The sequence below is a fragment of the Triturus cristatus genome, chromosome 9 (genome assembly GCF_964204655.1).
Source record: "Triturus cristatus chromosome 9, aTriCri1.1, whole genome shotgun sequence".
Classification (NCBI taxonomy): domain Eukaryota; kingdom Metazoa; phylum Chordata; class Amphibia; order Caudata; family Salamandridae; genus Triturus; species Triturus cristatus.
In genome coordinates this window covers 709,213,377-709,229,567 of record NC_140592.1, presented here as the reverse complement: position 1 = coordinate 709,229,567, position 16,191 = coordinate 709,213,377, and the positions used below count along the sequence as shown (strand labels likewise).

Sequence of the window (16,191 nt, the reverse complement as noted above, 5' to 3'; positions counted from 1 at the left end):
GTCTATCTGCACACATACATATCTGTAATTCATGTAGTGTGCATTTATTACAGTATGAACACGATACACCAATGGAGTAAGTGATATACATCCCTCAATGTACAAAACGTAAACAGGAGTGCATGGATACAAAGGCCTCCCACATATTTAAGACACATATACTGTCTACGTACGTAAGCTGTGTGCCCTTCCAACACCTCTCGTGGCCCCCCTGCCCCACCTGTGCAGCGCAGAGGTCACAGCCACATCCTGTATCTGTAAAGCCCGGATGAACTCACAAAGATACGAAAGTGTTTTTAAATGTTTAATGTTTCCTTTGATACCTTGTCTCCATCTGCAAAGATGAAAAGACACTATGCGGCTCGCAGCTTCCTCACCAGAGAAGGCGTCATTGTTTATCGACACAGGGCAAATACCTCAGCAGACATGCAGATGGGACATTCCTAGCTCATCACAGTTTCTCGCACAACACATTGAGGCGCTCAGACACTCCTGGGCCGACTCAGAACTTGCACATATAAGGAAGCAATCACCAAGGAACAGGTACATTATTTCAAGAACTGCACTCAATGCGCCTGATTAACAAGAACCACACGATGAACTACACGAGTGAAGGATGGCGTAAACTCTGGATTCACTCTACTGCCCCCCGCATGCAGCTCCCACCTCCTCCCTCAAATAATGGACTGGTCTCAGCCCAGCAGCACCGCGCATGCGCAATCATGTTTCAGAGTTATTTCCTGTTCCGCAGACTCTCGCTAGACCGCAGCACAATCTCTACAAGGCACCGCTGTACTCACTGTCCTTAACCCTTCACTGCCTGTATCTTTTTTCTATTGTCCTTTCTTGACTCTTCTCCGCAGCCAATACTTTCATAAACCTTGATCACTTGTTGCACGATTTTCTGACGCCTCGAGTACACACATTATACTTAACAAACCCCTTTACGTCATTGTTTCCCGAGCCTTCTTATTCCAAGTTGTTTGCCTTTTTGCATTTGAGGAATACTAGTCTCGGTGGACTGTGCACAGTAGTATTTCATGTGCTGTTTCCTGAACGTCCCCTTTAGGTCATTGTTTCCCGAGCCTTCTTTTACTGAGTTGTTTGACTTTCTTAATATCTCTTTCGAGCGAAATATGTGTCCGTGGATTGTGCAGATTTGACATGCCTGAGGCCGGGAGAATCAAGGGGGAGTGGGAGGGGGTGCAATAGACTTTTAACAGATGCACGTCTTAATAAAGCGAACACGGGAGCCGACAGCAAGGGGAGAGGACAAGCACACCACTGCCTTTCTCCGAGGTCAAGAAGAAATGCCTTGGAGAAACGCAGTGTCCTTTTCGGATTCGGGGGCGTGTTTGTCTTTTCTCTCCTCCAGCCATTGGCTGGAGGAGAGAATGAGACTTTCTTTAAAAAACACGCCCCCCGATCCGAAAAGGACGGGGCATGAGTGGAGTGACGGGACCTCTTCTCCAATGGCTGGCCAGCATTTACGAGGCCAGCCAATGGAGAACAGGGCAGAAGAGGGGCGGGTGCAAGCCCCTCTTCTCAAAGACATTAAATCTCCGGACTTCCGGTCTGCCGACCGGATGGTCCCGAGACCTAAAAAGTGGTATAAGAACCACGACAATTCTACAGACAATGCCTAGGGCATTTAGGATCGCTGGCAACTTAAGAATCCACCCCAGGTTATGAGGAAGGGGACCCACGGGAGGCGCGTGCAGTGGAAATAGCTTCTATCGGGATCTCTATTAAAGCCTATGGAGAATGTCGCGGTTTGATTTAAACAGATTAAAGTCACTTCAAGCAGGAGTAAAAAGTTAAAACTTTTGAAGAGCCCACTACCACAAGAGTACCGAGGTACCACTGTTACCTGCCCCAGGGAAGCCGGGTGCGTAGGTCGTTTTCGATGTCTGGTCGCAGGCTGATTTTCAATGGAGAAATGTTCAAAAGTGCTGCTAGCCTAAAGCGTCGATGATGCCGTGAAGATTGAAGTTGTAGATCTTGTAGAGAAGAACCTGAAAGCAGAGGGGACAGAGTCTTGGTCACGGCACAGTGACCAGGGAGCTCAAAGCAAAGAGCCCTTCAATGTCGGGTGCTTCAAGTGGAAAGAGGTGTAGTTTGGATCTGCAGCCATGGGCTCCGGGAGGCTTCAAGGAAGGCCAGCTTCGGGAGGGCGACTGTCCCATGTCGAATGAGGGTCGCTGCGGTGTTAGTGTCCGTATTGGATCCACTAAGCCTTGGCAACCGCAACCCACGCAAGATGAACAAATCAGCTACTGGTGCAGACCCACGAGGTCTGTGAGCGGTCTCCTTTGGAGAGACTGTAGAGCAGGCCTAGAGCAACCAGGGTAACTCTTAGTTGTCGAGATTGTCCTCCGCTCGGGCCCACAAGTCGAGAGACAAGGGACCGCGGAAGGCAGCAAAATGGAGTGCGTAAAAGGGAGCCCACGGGCCACCGAAGGGGGCTAGGGCGCTGATCTTTGGCACGGATGCTGCTTGGTGGTTGGCTCAAAAATGGGCCAAAGCACAACTTCCCCACTGGTCAGGGTCGTGTGCTACGCAAGAGGTGGCCGGTGTCCTGGGGTATTGGCAATCTCGGCACCCACGCGGTCCACGGTACACAGGTTTGCTGTGCACACTCACTGGCCTCTGGGATGCTTAGGAAACCCACCTCAAGGGTGCTGGAAGTCGACGAAGTTCGTGAGAGCAGCGAAGTTCCAACCGGGTCACTTGCAGTGTTTCAGGTGCCTGCCAAGCAGGGGGATAACTCCTTTATCCCAAGGGAGATTTCTTCAGTCAGCTGGGCAGCAGCTCGTCGAAGGTCAAGTCTGTAAAGTCCAAGATTAATCTGAGGCTCTGGGGCCACGTTATTCACCTTTATCCCCAAGATTAGGGGAGTGTCCAGAGTAGTGTCCACCAATGAGAGGTGAGGCGGGAAAGGGTGGCTACACCCTCTCCCCTTTGTATGTTTCCTGCCTGGGCGAGGGGCAGGATGCCCCTGAACCGGTTCTAAGCGGTGTATGCAAAATGCAGGCGCTGTAGCTGCCTACGTGCAACTCTGAAAGGACATTTGGTGCACCCACCCTGTTCCAATCCACATATCCTGTCTGGGGAGATCTTAGCACCTCCCTGCCACAGGAGCCCTATTGTCCAGCTGGCGAGGCTGGGGTTTTCCCCAGCAACAGCCAGCCAGAGTCGTGTGGTTGGCGGGTAGTAGCCGTTTTGTACTACATGTGCACTTTTAAATTGGTGTCCGAATTCTGCCGTTTTTCCCATATCGCCCCTCTAGCAGGGGGGAATCGTGCCCTCATGCCCATGGCCTACATGTTTGACACCAAACACGATATGGTTCTGTGTAGCCATTCTCAAGTTATCACGCTATCGCGATAGACTTATAATGCGGTTAAGAGTATATGGTATGGCTACACTACAAACAACCCAGCAATGATTTTACGAGGGTTGCAGAGAGGCCCTACTCAGGTAGGGGTCCCCCCTTACACATACCTCAGCACCCTGCCTTGTAGGATTAGCAAGGCCTTCTATAGGGGCGACCTATGAGAGGACATGTGTTGTAATGGGGTGGGATATATCCCTGTAAGGGGTGCTAGCACCACCTTACCCAGACTACAGTAGTGGTCTGGTGGTGTCAGTTTGTATGGCTGTCCCAGGGTGGCACAATAAGTGCTGCAGCCCTGGTAGGCCTACTGAGGTACCTAGGGTACCATCTACAAGGGACTGTCGGGGCATCCTCAACATCCAATTGGATTTGTACCTAGGGTACTCACATCAATTTTAAGGAGAAAGCAGATAGGCTGGGGTCCTGGATAGCAGGATCCCAGTCAGACTAGTCAAAAAACACTCAAATACCAGGCAAAAAGTTGGGGGCAACCATTAGTCAGATTCCACCTTCCTACATACCCCCCCCCCCCCCCCCCCCCAAACGAAAGGCGATAAGGCTAACCTTATTTCCTGAGTGGCCATATAAGGAAGAACCTGCACTAGCATCGTTGCTCCCTGTCTCATGGTCCACTTTGGAAATCCTACCCCAAGGGGTTCTAGAGTTTCTCCAAAGTCTAGGGGAATTACCTGTATTGGTTTTTGGTACAGAGGTGGGCTGGTGGGGTGTCTGAGTCTGGAAGTGAGGCCCTATTTGGGGTGTTCTCAACCTCCTCAGGTCACTGGTCACCATGAAAGCCTTTCTGCCCATGACTGTGTCATATCTGGCCCTAAGGGTCAACCTCTGGCTGCCTACAGCTGGGGGTTGGGTCCCTCTGGTTGGAATAGTGGAGGGCAATGGAATGTTTGGGGCAACTATGCCCCAGGTTTCCCTGTGCCCAACAAAGTCCATCTGGGGGGTGCCTGTACCTAGGGGTAAGGGGGATCCCTCAGTTTGTAGAGGAATATTCACCTGGCTAGAACTACTCTGCTGGGTGTCCCTAATCTCTGGACAGGGGCCCATTAAGGGTCCACTGACCTCCCTGACCTCTGCAGCCCTGGGTGATTGAGGCAGGGTAGAGAGGGGCAGGATACCTGCTCCAGACTAGGTGCCATCTTGGAAGGATCCCCTGCCATCAGAGCTGTGGTCAGGCCAGGCCTGTCCACTTCTTGGGCAGTTACTTCACAAGGGGCAGGATCCGTTCCCTTAGAAACTTGACCCTCACCTTTGGTCTGGTGGGGGAAGGACTGTTCCTCTCCCCCTATGCTCTCTGTTTGGGTGGAGTGATCCATAGTTTCAGGCTTCACTCCTTTTACTTTCTCCTGGGGTGGAGGTGAGGCCTTTAAGGTCTCATCCACTCTCTCAGGGATGCCTACCATTTTCAGATGGGCCTTGTGGTCTACCTCAGCCCAGGCAGAGATTTCCAGATCATTCCCCAGTAGACAATCTACAGGCAAGGTTCGGGACACTGCCACTCTCTTTGGGCCAGTGACCCCTCCCCAGCTGAGATTTACCACTGCCATGTGATGGTCTGTCCTAATTCCATCTATATTGGTCACCTGGTAGCTAAACCCAGGTAACAGCTGTTCTAGGGGCACTAGTCTCTGTCACCATGGTGACACTGGCCCCTGTGTCCTTGTAGGCCACAGCCTTCTGACCATTGATCATGGGCTCTTGTCTGTACCTGCCCAAGATATTGGGATCCATGGTAAAGTTGGCAAACCCCATGCCACCATCACAGACTAGAGTTGCTCGTGTAGGGGACCTGGCTAGGCCAGAGTCCACCTGAGTTCCCCAAGAAAGCCCAACTAAATTTTTGGGTGCACTCCCACCACCTGGGGGGATTACTACTAGGGGTCCCGCTGCGTCCTTGACCTTACCTGGGCTTTTTGCTTTGACTGATCTGCTGCTGCCCTAGGAGGGGCTCCGCTTGTTGTCCGTTGCAGAGTGGGACTACACTGACGCGGGGAGAAGGCACTACACGGGACTCCGGTTCCCAGGAGCCCGTGCGTTGCTGCACCTGTGCCTCGCCACGCCCACCCGCTACAGTCTTGTGACGCCCTATAATAGTCTCAACGGCATCCGCTACGCGGTACGCGCCGGACGAAGCCCGGACAAAGGGCGGGCCGTCTACGGCCGTCAGAGGCCGAAGGAGGCAGGGCTGGGCCATTCGCTGTACACTGCGTGGCACCGGTTATCGGGTTGGTGAGTAGGTTTCGATCCTTGAGGGGTGGCTAGGCTGTTATTGACCATTTTAAGTTAAATATGTCAAAATGGAGAACAGGAGACAAGGTAGTGGGCACCTTGGATGCTTTTTTGGTACGTGCTGAATCCCTGTTGGTCCACGAAATCGAGGCTACTGAGAGAAGACTTTCTCTGGACCCTAGGTTGCTAGGGGGGGGGGGGGTTACATCTGCTGCTCCCCTATATGTCCCTAGCCCGCCTCATAGATTGACTGAACCTACCGAGCAGCCCCGGCCTCCTGCCGAAAGCTCTGTTTCTACTTCACCTGAGCTACCTACCACCTCCACTACCCAGAGTAACCATAATAGTCCTGTCAGGGTCAAGACTAGGGGGATAAAAGCGGTGGGGAAACCTGCCAAGGAACCACAGAACATTTCTAAGAAGGGCTGTAACACTACTAAAATCACTAAAACCAAAGACAAAGCTACTGCCACCAAGGTCTCGTTAGATATTCCCGGTCATGGTGGTTCAAATAACCCATCGCATGGATTGTTCCCTAGTGACCCTCCTGTAGTAAACTGTTCATTGACCAAAAGGGATTTTATTACCCTATTGGAGGAAAACTTAGCATTTATTCTTGAGCCGCTTTACAAACGGTTGGATATGGTAGCTCTAAGGTTAGACAAGATAGAGGAGGCATGCGTTTGTGCAGCCGCAGCGGCCACGTCACAGCCTAGCATGCAGGTAACAGTAGGGGCCTCTTCCTCTTCGGTGATGGCTGATGATACCCGCTGCAACCAGACCAGGGCTACTCTACGCCAAAACAGAGTGGGGGATGTGGCAAGGCAAGAGGAGGAAGAAAGGTCGACCGCACCACCTGTAAGATCTAATGAGGTAGCACCACCGAATCAAGCAGTTCTGACCCATACGAACCCTCGAGGGCAGGTTGCCAACTTTAATGTAGGTGATCAACTTAAGCATCCCTTTCTTCATCTGCCCCCCCAAGCGACTCCCTACACAAATATTTTGGCAAACGTTCCCCCACTAACACAAGATACCCAAGAGCACTGGTCGTCCCTCAAAAATAAAGCCCTACACTACCTGAATAAAAAGACTGGTATTGGCGATAGGTTGTATAGGGATTTCAAAATGGTCAGACGGATAGATTGGGTAGGCCACTCCGACAAAACTATAGCTGGGGATTGTGTGGTCCTAAGTTTTAGGTCACCTGAACTAGTCCGCCACGTACTTGAGACTGCTGTTCATACACCTAATGATTGGTTGTCTATCAGTATCTTACCGCTAGGGTATTTCTATAAACAGGACCTGGTAAGGCAACAAAGGGGTATTCGAACCTATAGGGGGGCTGATCATAGACCAGAACAAGGATTTGAGTCCATCAATCGATTCGAGGTTCTGTCCTCTCTAGAAGACATTGATTGACAGAGGATGGGTGGTTCAGGACACTCTGCGGAAGGTGGTAACCGTATTATTGTAGAGTCTGCAATAGTTAACCAACTTAACTGCTCAGAGTCTGTTGTCCAACTCAGGGCAATTACCCCGACGCAAATGAGCCAAGGTAGCCACCTTGTCGAGTCATTAACTTTTGCTGGAAACCCGATTAATATAGGTTCAAGGGAATCCATGGCTATTGCCTCCTGGAATATTGCTGGACTGGAATCCAAGGTTGGCTCAGTTGATTGGTTATTATTAATCAACGAAGTCGACATCTGGGCATTCCAAGAAACTTGGGCTGTGGAGAACATTTTTAATGTTGGATATCTCAACTTCTCAAAACCCGCTATCAGGGGACATAGGGGAAGACCTGTCGGGGGCTTGACGTTTTGGGTCAGGCAAACCAAAGGGGTCACCGTAGATGTGATTCCTATTGACAACCTGGATATTTTGGCAATTAAAGTCAAATTCCAGAATGGCCCCATTTTAACCCTGCTCAATATATATGCTAGGGGTCAAGCGGGTGGTAAGAGTTTACAGGTCATTACAGCTTTAGAAGCCTTTTTAGCGGAAGGCCCCATCAAAAACAACTTGATTATCTTGGGGGATCTTAATACATGCTTTGAACCCCTGGATAGTTACGATGGTAGGTTGAGGGAGGAGGATGATGCCTTCTGGGGCGTGCCCCAGTTGAATTTACAACCCATAAAGAAATGGACTGAGGTAGCGCTCCAGGTAAAAGGCATGTGTTTGGAATGGGGACTCAGGGCAGTAAATGGCAGGACCAAATCTGATGCCCAGGGAGCTCCGACCTTTGATAACGGCCGCACCAAAAGCAGGATTGACCATATTTTAGTTAATCTGGAAATATGGCACACTGTGCTTGATATGGTCGTACAAACTCACATCGAAAGCGACCATAACCCACTAATCCTGACGTTGGATATTCAAGGTTTTAATCCTTCGGCCAGAGGGATCACAACAAGCTGTGGTGCCCCGTTAATTCTAGGTAATGATTTCAGGCGGGTCAAATGGGTTAAGGTGGCACTGGATGAGACCAAGGTGCCAGAAATTAGGGCCCAGGTAACAAGAGCACTGGGAGAAATAAACCTATGTAGTTCACAAGAGACCCTTAATGATAAATTGCCACTGATCCATTTGGATCTCATAAATAGGCTAAAGACTTACTTCACCAATTCTAAGCCCTTGAGGACCAACCGGAAACTCGAACCCATTTCCTGGTACAATGAGCTTTGTAGGTCCACACACAAAGCCCTCTTGTCTGCAATTAAATCTAGGATCCATCCATCTATTAAACAGGCCCGGATTTTGTATAAATCCACCCTAAGGCAGGCCAAAAGAGAGTGGGACGAGGGACGTTGGAAGGACCTGTTGGAAGCCTGTAAAGGCAGGAACATGTCCCACTTTTGGGATTTAATAAAGTGGGGGAACGGACACAGGTCCTTAGTTCCAAACAACAACGTGGAACCACATCGCTGGGTTGCTCATTTCGAGGCCCAATACCAACAGGGCCTAGAACGGGTGCCCGTTGCTCCTCCTATATCTATAGAGGTCCCACTAAGGTTTAGTACCAAGGAGATTGAGGTGGTCCTGAAGAACATACCGAGTGGCAAAGCTCCTGGTCCTGACTGTATTCCAGCAGACTTATTCAGGCAGGATAGTGATCTTTGGGTCCCATATATTACAAACTTGATGAACTCACTGGCAGGGGGAACTTCATTCCCCGACTCCTGGTCCGGTGCATAGATAATCCCGATTTTTAAAAAGGGAGATCGTGCTGCACCGGGCAACTATAGGCCAATCAGCCTCATTGACGCGCTGCAAAAAATTACCGCCCGTGTTATCCTTGGCAGAATCCAAAGCTGGATGGACGATAAAAAGATATTATCAATCCTCCAAGTTGGTTCCGGGCCCACATGGGGACATTGGATCAGGTTTTTAAGTTTGTTTTAATTTACTGGAAGGAGGTCCTCTTGGGCAAGGGGCTCATCTTCGCTGCATTTGTGGACCTAAAATCCGCTTTTGACCTTGTCCTCAGACCCAAATTATGGGAAGTTCTATTAAGGTTAGGGATGCCCAAGGAACTACTCGATTTTATGGTCAAGCTCCACAGCTTCAATTATGCTCCGGTCCGGTGGGGGAAACCAGGTGAAGTCACCGAAAGATTCAAGGTCGAGAAAGGAGTCCGCCAGGGGTGTGTCCTGGCCCCTACATTGTTTTCGTTGTTCATCAATGGGGTCGTACAGTATTTTGAGGATTACCCCATTGAGGCACCAAAGCTGGTCGGCCAAAGGGTGCCTCTGCTCATGTTCGCTGATGATACCTTGATTTTATGCAAAACATTGCAGGGTCTACAGCGGGCTTTAACCCGCTTTGAGGCCTTTTGCAGCGAACATGAACTAGAGATCAACGTGGAGAAAACAAAATGTATAGTTCTCCATGGGGCAGGTGAGGTATCGGCTAAAGTTTCTATGGTTGGGAAGCCTCTAGAGCAGGCCAAGGTCTTCACTTATTTAGGTATCACCATTGGCGAAAAAATGAGTTGGTCCCCTCAGGTGAAGCTTTTAGCCTTGAAACATTCACAGCTTGCCAGGAGCACTACTAAGAGAACACAGGCTATCCCTTACCAAACCATTGGCCCCAGCAATTAAGCTGTATACACTGAAAATAGTTCCCGCCATCCTTTACGGTGCCAAAATTTGGGGTTGCAGTAATTTGTCCGACCTAGTACAGGCCCAAAATAAATTTTTAAGATCAATTGTGGGCCTTCCACGATCGACACCACGATTCCCTCTATTGCTTGACCTTGGTTGTAACCCCATCGAGGATATTGTTAAGCTAAAAATGTTGTACCTTTTTTGGAGAAGGTTGTGGCCCACCCCGGAATTAGTTCATTTTTTCTTGGTCCTACTTGAAGTAAGGGGGTTGGACCACCAAAATAAGATTTTATGGTTAAAAACTATTAAAAGCCTTCTCACTGACATGGGTATGAGGGACTTCTGGATGTCTCCCGAAACGGTTGCTATTCCAACAAAAACAGACCTAAGAGTAGCATATTGGAGCCTGGTAAAATCTAGACGGTATTCCACATTGGTAGACTCCCCACTGACTAGAGCTTTCTGGGACTTTAAAGATGAACCGTCCCTTGAAACCTACTGGGATTTGATCACCAAACCAAGAGATCGTAGGCTGTTCCACCAGTTCAGGGTAGAAACGCTCCCATTAAGGAAATTTACCAGCAAATGGAAAACAGGCATGGGAGACAGGTGTCCCTTCTGCCCTGACCATATTGAAAATATAAGCCACCTTCTCTATGTTTGCCCAGCTTACCAACTACCCAGGAGTACATGACTAAAACCGTTGAGCAGAACACTCGGCCCATCTTCCGCTCTGATTGCCAAAAGACTGTTAAAAATCGGTGACAAAGAAACAATCATTGTAGGGGTAGCCAAATTTCTTAGCTGGTCATGGGCTATTCGGGAAAGGAGTGGAGGACTGTAGTTCCTTCCTATTTTTATTTTGTAGATGGATTTTATGGTCATTTTTAATCTTTTAAATGAATTGCTGTTTAATATGTTACAAACACTCTGTGTTACTTAATTCACGATTGTGGTATTTTATATTGTTTTATTGTACAGTATGTCTTTTAAGATGAATAATCATAATAAAGACTTTTTTGACTGACTGACTGACTGATTACTACTAGTAGTAACAGGAGGTGTTGGGGCTGCAATGGGAGGAACATTTTCTTTATTGCCATCCTTTGGACAGCTGGAGTCAGTTTTCCAGTGGCCAGGTTGCTTACACACATGGCAATATGGTTTCTTGTTAGAAGAGGAAGGAGTTTGGGACCCACCCCAGCACTGGGTTTTTGGGGCCCTTGAGAGGATTTTTCTGTTTTATTATCCCTACCTTTCTCTTTGGGGTTGGTAGAATCTTTCTTCTGGTCACTACCTTGGTTCTTGGGCCTGATCCTGGTTCTGACCCATTTGTATGCCTTCTTTCCCAATTCTTGGGGAGAGGTCAGATCAGAGTCCACCAGGTGCTGGTGTAAGAGTTGGTTCTGACAATTATTAAGAATCTGCTCCCTCATAATGAGATTGTACAATCCTTGATAATCTTTTACTTTACTGCCATTTAACCAACCTTCCAATGCCTTGGTAGCACAATCCACTAAGTCTACCCAATCTTGATCCTGTGCTTTTTGGGTGTCTCTGAACTTAAGTCTGTACTGATCAGTGGTTAAGCCAAACCCATCTATTAAAGCATCTCTCAAGATATAGTAATCATCTGCATCCTCTTCTCTTACAGAGAGGTTGTCTCTTACTTTGTCTGCAATGGAGAGCCACAGTATTGGTGCCCACTGCTCTACTGGGACCCTTTGTACTTTACAGGCCCTCTCAAGACCAGAGATCCATTTGTGGATGTCATCCCCTGTCTGATAGGGGGGCACAATCTTGTGGAGGTTCCTATTGTCAGGGACTTTCTCTCTAACTCTAGGGGTTTCATTACTGCCACCAGGGGTCTCTAGACCCCACTTTCTTGAAGCTTTCTGAAGCTCCAGGGATTCCCTGTCCAATGCTAACTGTTCTCTCCTGAGCTGAAGTTTAGCCTGCTCAAACTGGATCAGTCTGCATTTCCTCTCTTGGGAGGATTCTCTTCTCTGAGAAGAGGCAGAGGTCCCCTTGAATCTCTCAGAATGGTTGGACCCCTCTGAGGGGGATCTGTTCCTTCTGCTTGGACCCACCATTCTCCCTTTAGGGATGGAGAGAGTGCCTTTTGGGGCCATCACCTCCATGTTGTGAATGGTCTTGTTCATCCAGGTTGAGTTCATCTTCCTCTTCCTGGTCCTCATCAGAGTCCACCCCAGGGGTGTCCTCTTCTGGGGGATGCCCACCCAACCTGTCTACCCCATCAGACATTAAAGTCTGCTTAAAGTCTGCTATGAGCAGGATTTCCCTGAGACGTTGGGTATTGGCACCTTTGTTTGTCTTAAGTTGCCTAGAGGTGCACATCTCCCTCAGCTCAGCAAAGGAGAGATGATCATACTTGTCGACTGGGACCCTTTGGGGTCCTTCCAGAGCCTTATGGGCACCTGAACTTAAAGACATTTCTAGTGTAGTGGTACTGGTGTATCTACCTACACTAGGTGTGGCCTACTGAACCCTTTCTTGAGTTGTAGTCAAGGTGTGCTAAACCCTCTACACACAACTCCTAAGTTCAGTAGAACTTATTATATTCTAAGCTTGAATTTTTATGTACCTTTGGTACCAAGTGGCTTTCACTTTAGAAATTCAATTTGTTATCTGGTAAAACAATGGCAAGCTTGAATCCAACCGCTGCACACCAATGTGAGAAGTTGGCCTGGCATTGCTGTCTCCTAGTTATAGGGACACCTTGCACCAGTCCAATTTGACTCTTATTGATGATAGGTTTAAGACCACCTTTAAAGAAAGCTATCCTAGTGGTAGCTGTGGAGAGCAGCCTTCAGGCTAAGTCTTGAAGAAGTGTTAAGCTTATTGTTTTACCATAGATAACCTCTTGAATGACCAAATGAAAGAGTAGCCCACACAGGTGTATATATATAAAATATATGTATTTATTCTAAACAGAATCCCACAAGTCTCTTTATGAGGCTGAGGCAAAGTTACAATTCAAACAAGCATTGATAGATACAATAAAATAGCACTGGAATCATAGGGCCCCAGGGGGGGACCAAACCATATATTAAAAAAGTGGTATAAGAACCACGACAACTCTACAGACAATGCCTAGGGCATTTAGGATCGCTGGCCCCTTAAGAATCCACCCCAGGTTATGAGGAAGGGGACCCACGGGAGGCGCGTGCAGTGGAAATAGCTGCTATCGGGATCTCTATTAAAGCCTATGGAGAATGTCGCGGTTTGATTTACACAGATTAAAGTCACTTCTAGCAGGAGTACAAAGTTAAAACTTTTGAAGAGCCCACTACCACGAGAGTACCGAGGTACCACTGTTACCTGCCCCAGGGAAGCCGGGTGCATAGGTCGTTTTCGATGTCGGGTCGCGGGCTGATTTTCAATGGAGAAATGTTCAAAAGTGCTGCTAGCCAAAAGCGTCGATGATGCCGTGAAGATTGAAGTTGTAGATCTTGTAGAGAAGAACCTGAAAGCAGAGGGGACAGAGTCTGGGTCACGGCACAGTGACCAGGGAGCTCAAAGCAAAGAGCCCTTCAATGTCGGGTGCTTCAAGTGGAAAGAGGTGTAGTTTGGATCTGCAGCCACGGGCTCCGGGAGGCTTCAAGGAAGGCCAGCTTCGGGAGGGCGACTGTCCCATGTCGGATGAGGGTCGCTGCGGTGTTAGTGTCTGTATTGGATCCACTAAGCCTTGGCAACCGCAACCCACGCAAGATGAACAAATCAGCTACTGGTGCAGACCCACGAGGTCTGTGAGAGGTCTCCTTTGGAGAGACTTTAGAGCAGGTCTGGAGCAACCGGGGGAACTCTTAGTTGTCGAGATTGTCCTCCGCTCGGGCCCACAAGTCGAGAGACAAGGGGCCGCAGAAGGCAGCAAAATGGAGTGCGTAAAAGGGAGCCCACGGGCCACCGGAGAGGGCTAGGGCGCTGATCTTTGGCACGGATGCTGCTTGGTGGTTGGCTCAATAATGGGCAAAGCACAACTTCCCCACTGGTCAGGGTCGTGTGCTACGCAAGAGGTGGCCGGTGTCCTGGGGTATTGGCAATATCGGCACCCACGCGGTCCACGGTACACAGGTTTGCTGTGCACACTCACTGGCCTCTGGGATGCTTAGGAAACCCACCTCAAGGGTGCGGGAAGTCGACGAAGTTCGTGAGAGCAGCGAAGTTCCAACCGGGTCACTTGCAGTGTTTCAGGTGCCTGCCAAGCAGGGGGATAACTCCTTTATCCCAAGTGAGATTTCTTCAGTCAGCTGGGCAGCAGCTCGTCGAAGGTCAAGTCTGTAAACCCTCACCAAAATGGAAGATCTTCACTTAGTGTGATTCCAGTGGTTACAGCGGTATTCATTTACCATTCATTTACTATTAAAATGTAGTATTTAATTAGTATGCATGAAGACTATGTAGTATGCCCACAAGCCGAAATATGCAAATGAGGGAATACTAGTTCTACTCAACTACCCTTCAAATACATGATGAACACTTCAATTGATTGCTAAAAGAAGACTAGTAGTATTCTTGAAGAATAGTATTTGAAGCTTAGTAGTATTCTGTTAGGGTTTATTTGCAGCTCTTTTGCTATTTCAAGAGCAAAATGAAGGCTAGTGTCATTGATTGTGACCACTGTTTGAAGACTAGTGGTATTCTTTGTGAGCAGTATGTGAAGACTAGTGGTATTCTTTGTGAGCAGTATCCGAATAGTAACGGCAATGAGTGTGAAGACTCAAGTAAGACTAGAAGAATTTAAAGTGAATGTTAATTGAACACTATTGTGCTATTTCAAGAGCAAAATTAAGGCTAGTCTCATTTATTGTGACCGCTAATTGAAGATTAGTGGTATCTTTGTGAGCAATATGGCAATGACTGTCAAAAGTTAAGTAACTATAGCAGAATTCAAATTGAATGTTAATTGAACACAAGTCGCATTAATTCTGATTAATTTATAGCAATTTTATTCATTTGGTTGCTTGCACAAGGCTTCACTTAATGATGGCTTTTGGACAAAATTTTATGTGTTACATATCTTGGGAGTCAATGATTCTAATACGCCTGTTCCAAAGTCATTAGTCATACAGTAAGCATTTTATAATTGTGGTATGTGAGAAGACCGGAGCAAGAGATCGTAGGAGAAGCACAAAGCAAAGGAGCCAACCCAGACATACACAGGATTGTACCAGGAGAACCCTCCTCCTGCAAGGAGAGAGCCAGTTGAATTGTCGAGAACCTGACTGAATTCCCACTTGGTCCATGACAGGACAGGATCACCACCGTTTGTTTTCAGGTTACCAAAAATGAGCAATTGTGCAAAATTCAATTAGTTGTCAGATAAAAAAGTAATTGTTCTAATTCCTCCTGTGTTGATTGTCCACCAGACTCCATTAATGTTAGAACTTATAAAAACGATTCACTAAACACGTTTGTACAAGGCGTTTATGGCATTGGCTTGTACATTTTTTTTAAAGGAAATGCAGTTGGACACAAGTGTGTGTTATGACATTTCAATGAAATTTGCCTATGGAAGAGCTATTGGTTTTGCCAATGTTTTAGCCATGTTGTGCACTAGCTAGTGGTGTGGAGTGTTGCAGTGTGGAATTGCGAAGAGTGGAATAGAGTGTCAGAGAATGGAGTGGCAGATAGTGTCAAGTATTGGAGCGACAGAGTGGAGTCGCGTATAGTGGTCTACAGTGGAGAGCGCATAGAGCAGAGTTACTAATATGTTGCTGCATAGTGGAAGTCCTTTTGTGAAGGTTGATGGGTCGCCTTTCTGTAGCCTATTGCTGTATTTGAGTTTTAAAGTAGTGCTAATGGTGTAAAACCTTCGCTAAGTCAGTGTCAACAATAATATAAATGGCAAAATATTAAATGCAAAATGTGCTGCATTCCCCTACAAAATTTGCCTTTTCTTACCACATAATTTAGTCAAATGCCCCATGATTTGGTCCTCTTCAGCTGCATAATTCCAGTGGCCCCTACATAGATTGGCAATTTCTTGAGATAAAGGAAATACAGTTGCCTGTTGATTCTCAAATATTTACCGGCAGCAGCGAATAAGAAGAAAAATGTTTAGCGGTGAGTAGTGTTACTAGGATGTGTTGTGAGTGGGTGATGGTATAGTGAGCAAGAAGCACAGTGGCTTTGAGTAGGGTCTGGCAAAACTGAGAGGGATATGGAGTGGTTTTGTTAATGACTGCAGATTAGTACTTCAACTGGCCTACAATGCAGTAGGTGTTGCTTCTTATTTTTTTTTTTAAGGGTCTGCATTTGGTAAACAGAAACTTATTTCCGAGATATGCAGGTGAGGAGTACAAAGGGAAAGTGTCAGAGAATTAGGTGTTTTGGGTTATGTGGTCAAAGTTGCTGCTACTCACTTGGTTTTAAAATATGAGTCTCACTTACCTTTTTAGCAACCATTCTTAACTT

At 47.6% G+C, this 16,191-nt stretch overlaps 1 protein-coding gene across 1 annotated transcript in view; it reads left to right on the top strand.

The window, feature by feature from the left end:
* The window catches only part of SART1 (spliceosome associated factor 1, recruiter of U4/U6.U5 tri-snRNP), a 698,390-nt gene that overhangs the window by 202,381 nt on the left and 479,818 nt on the right, over window positions 1–16,191 (top strand). The window lies entirely within an intron of this gene.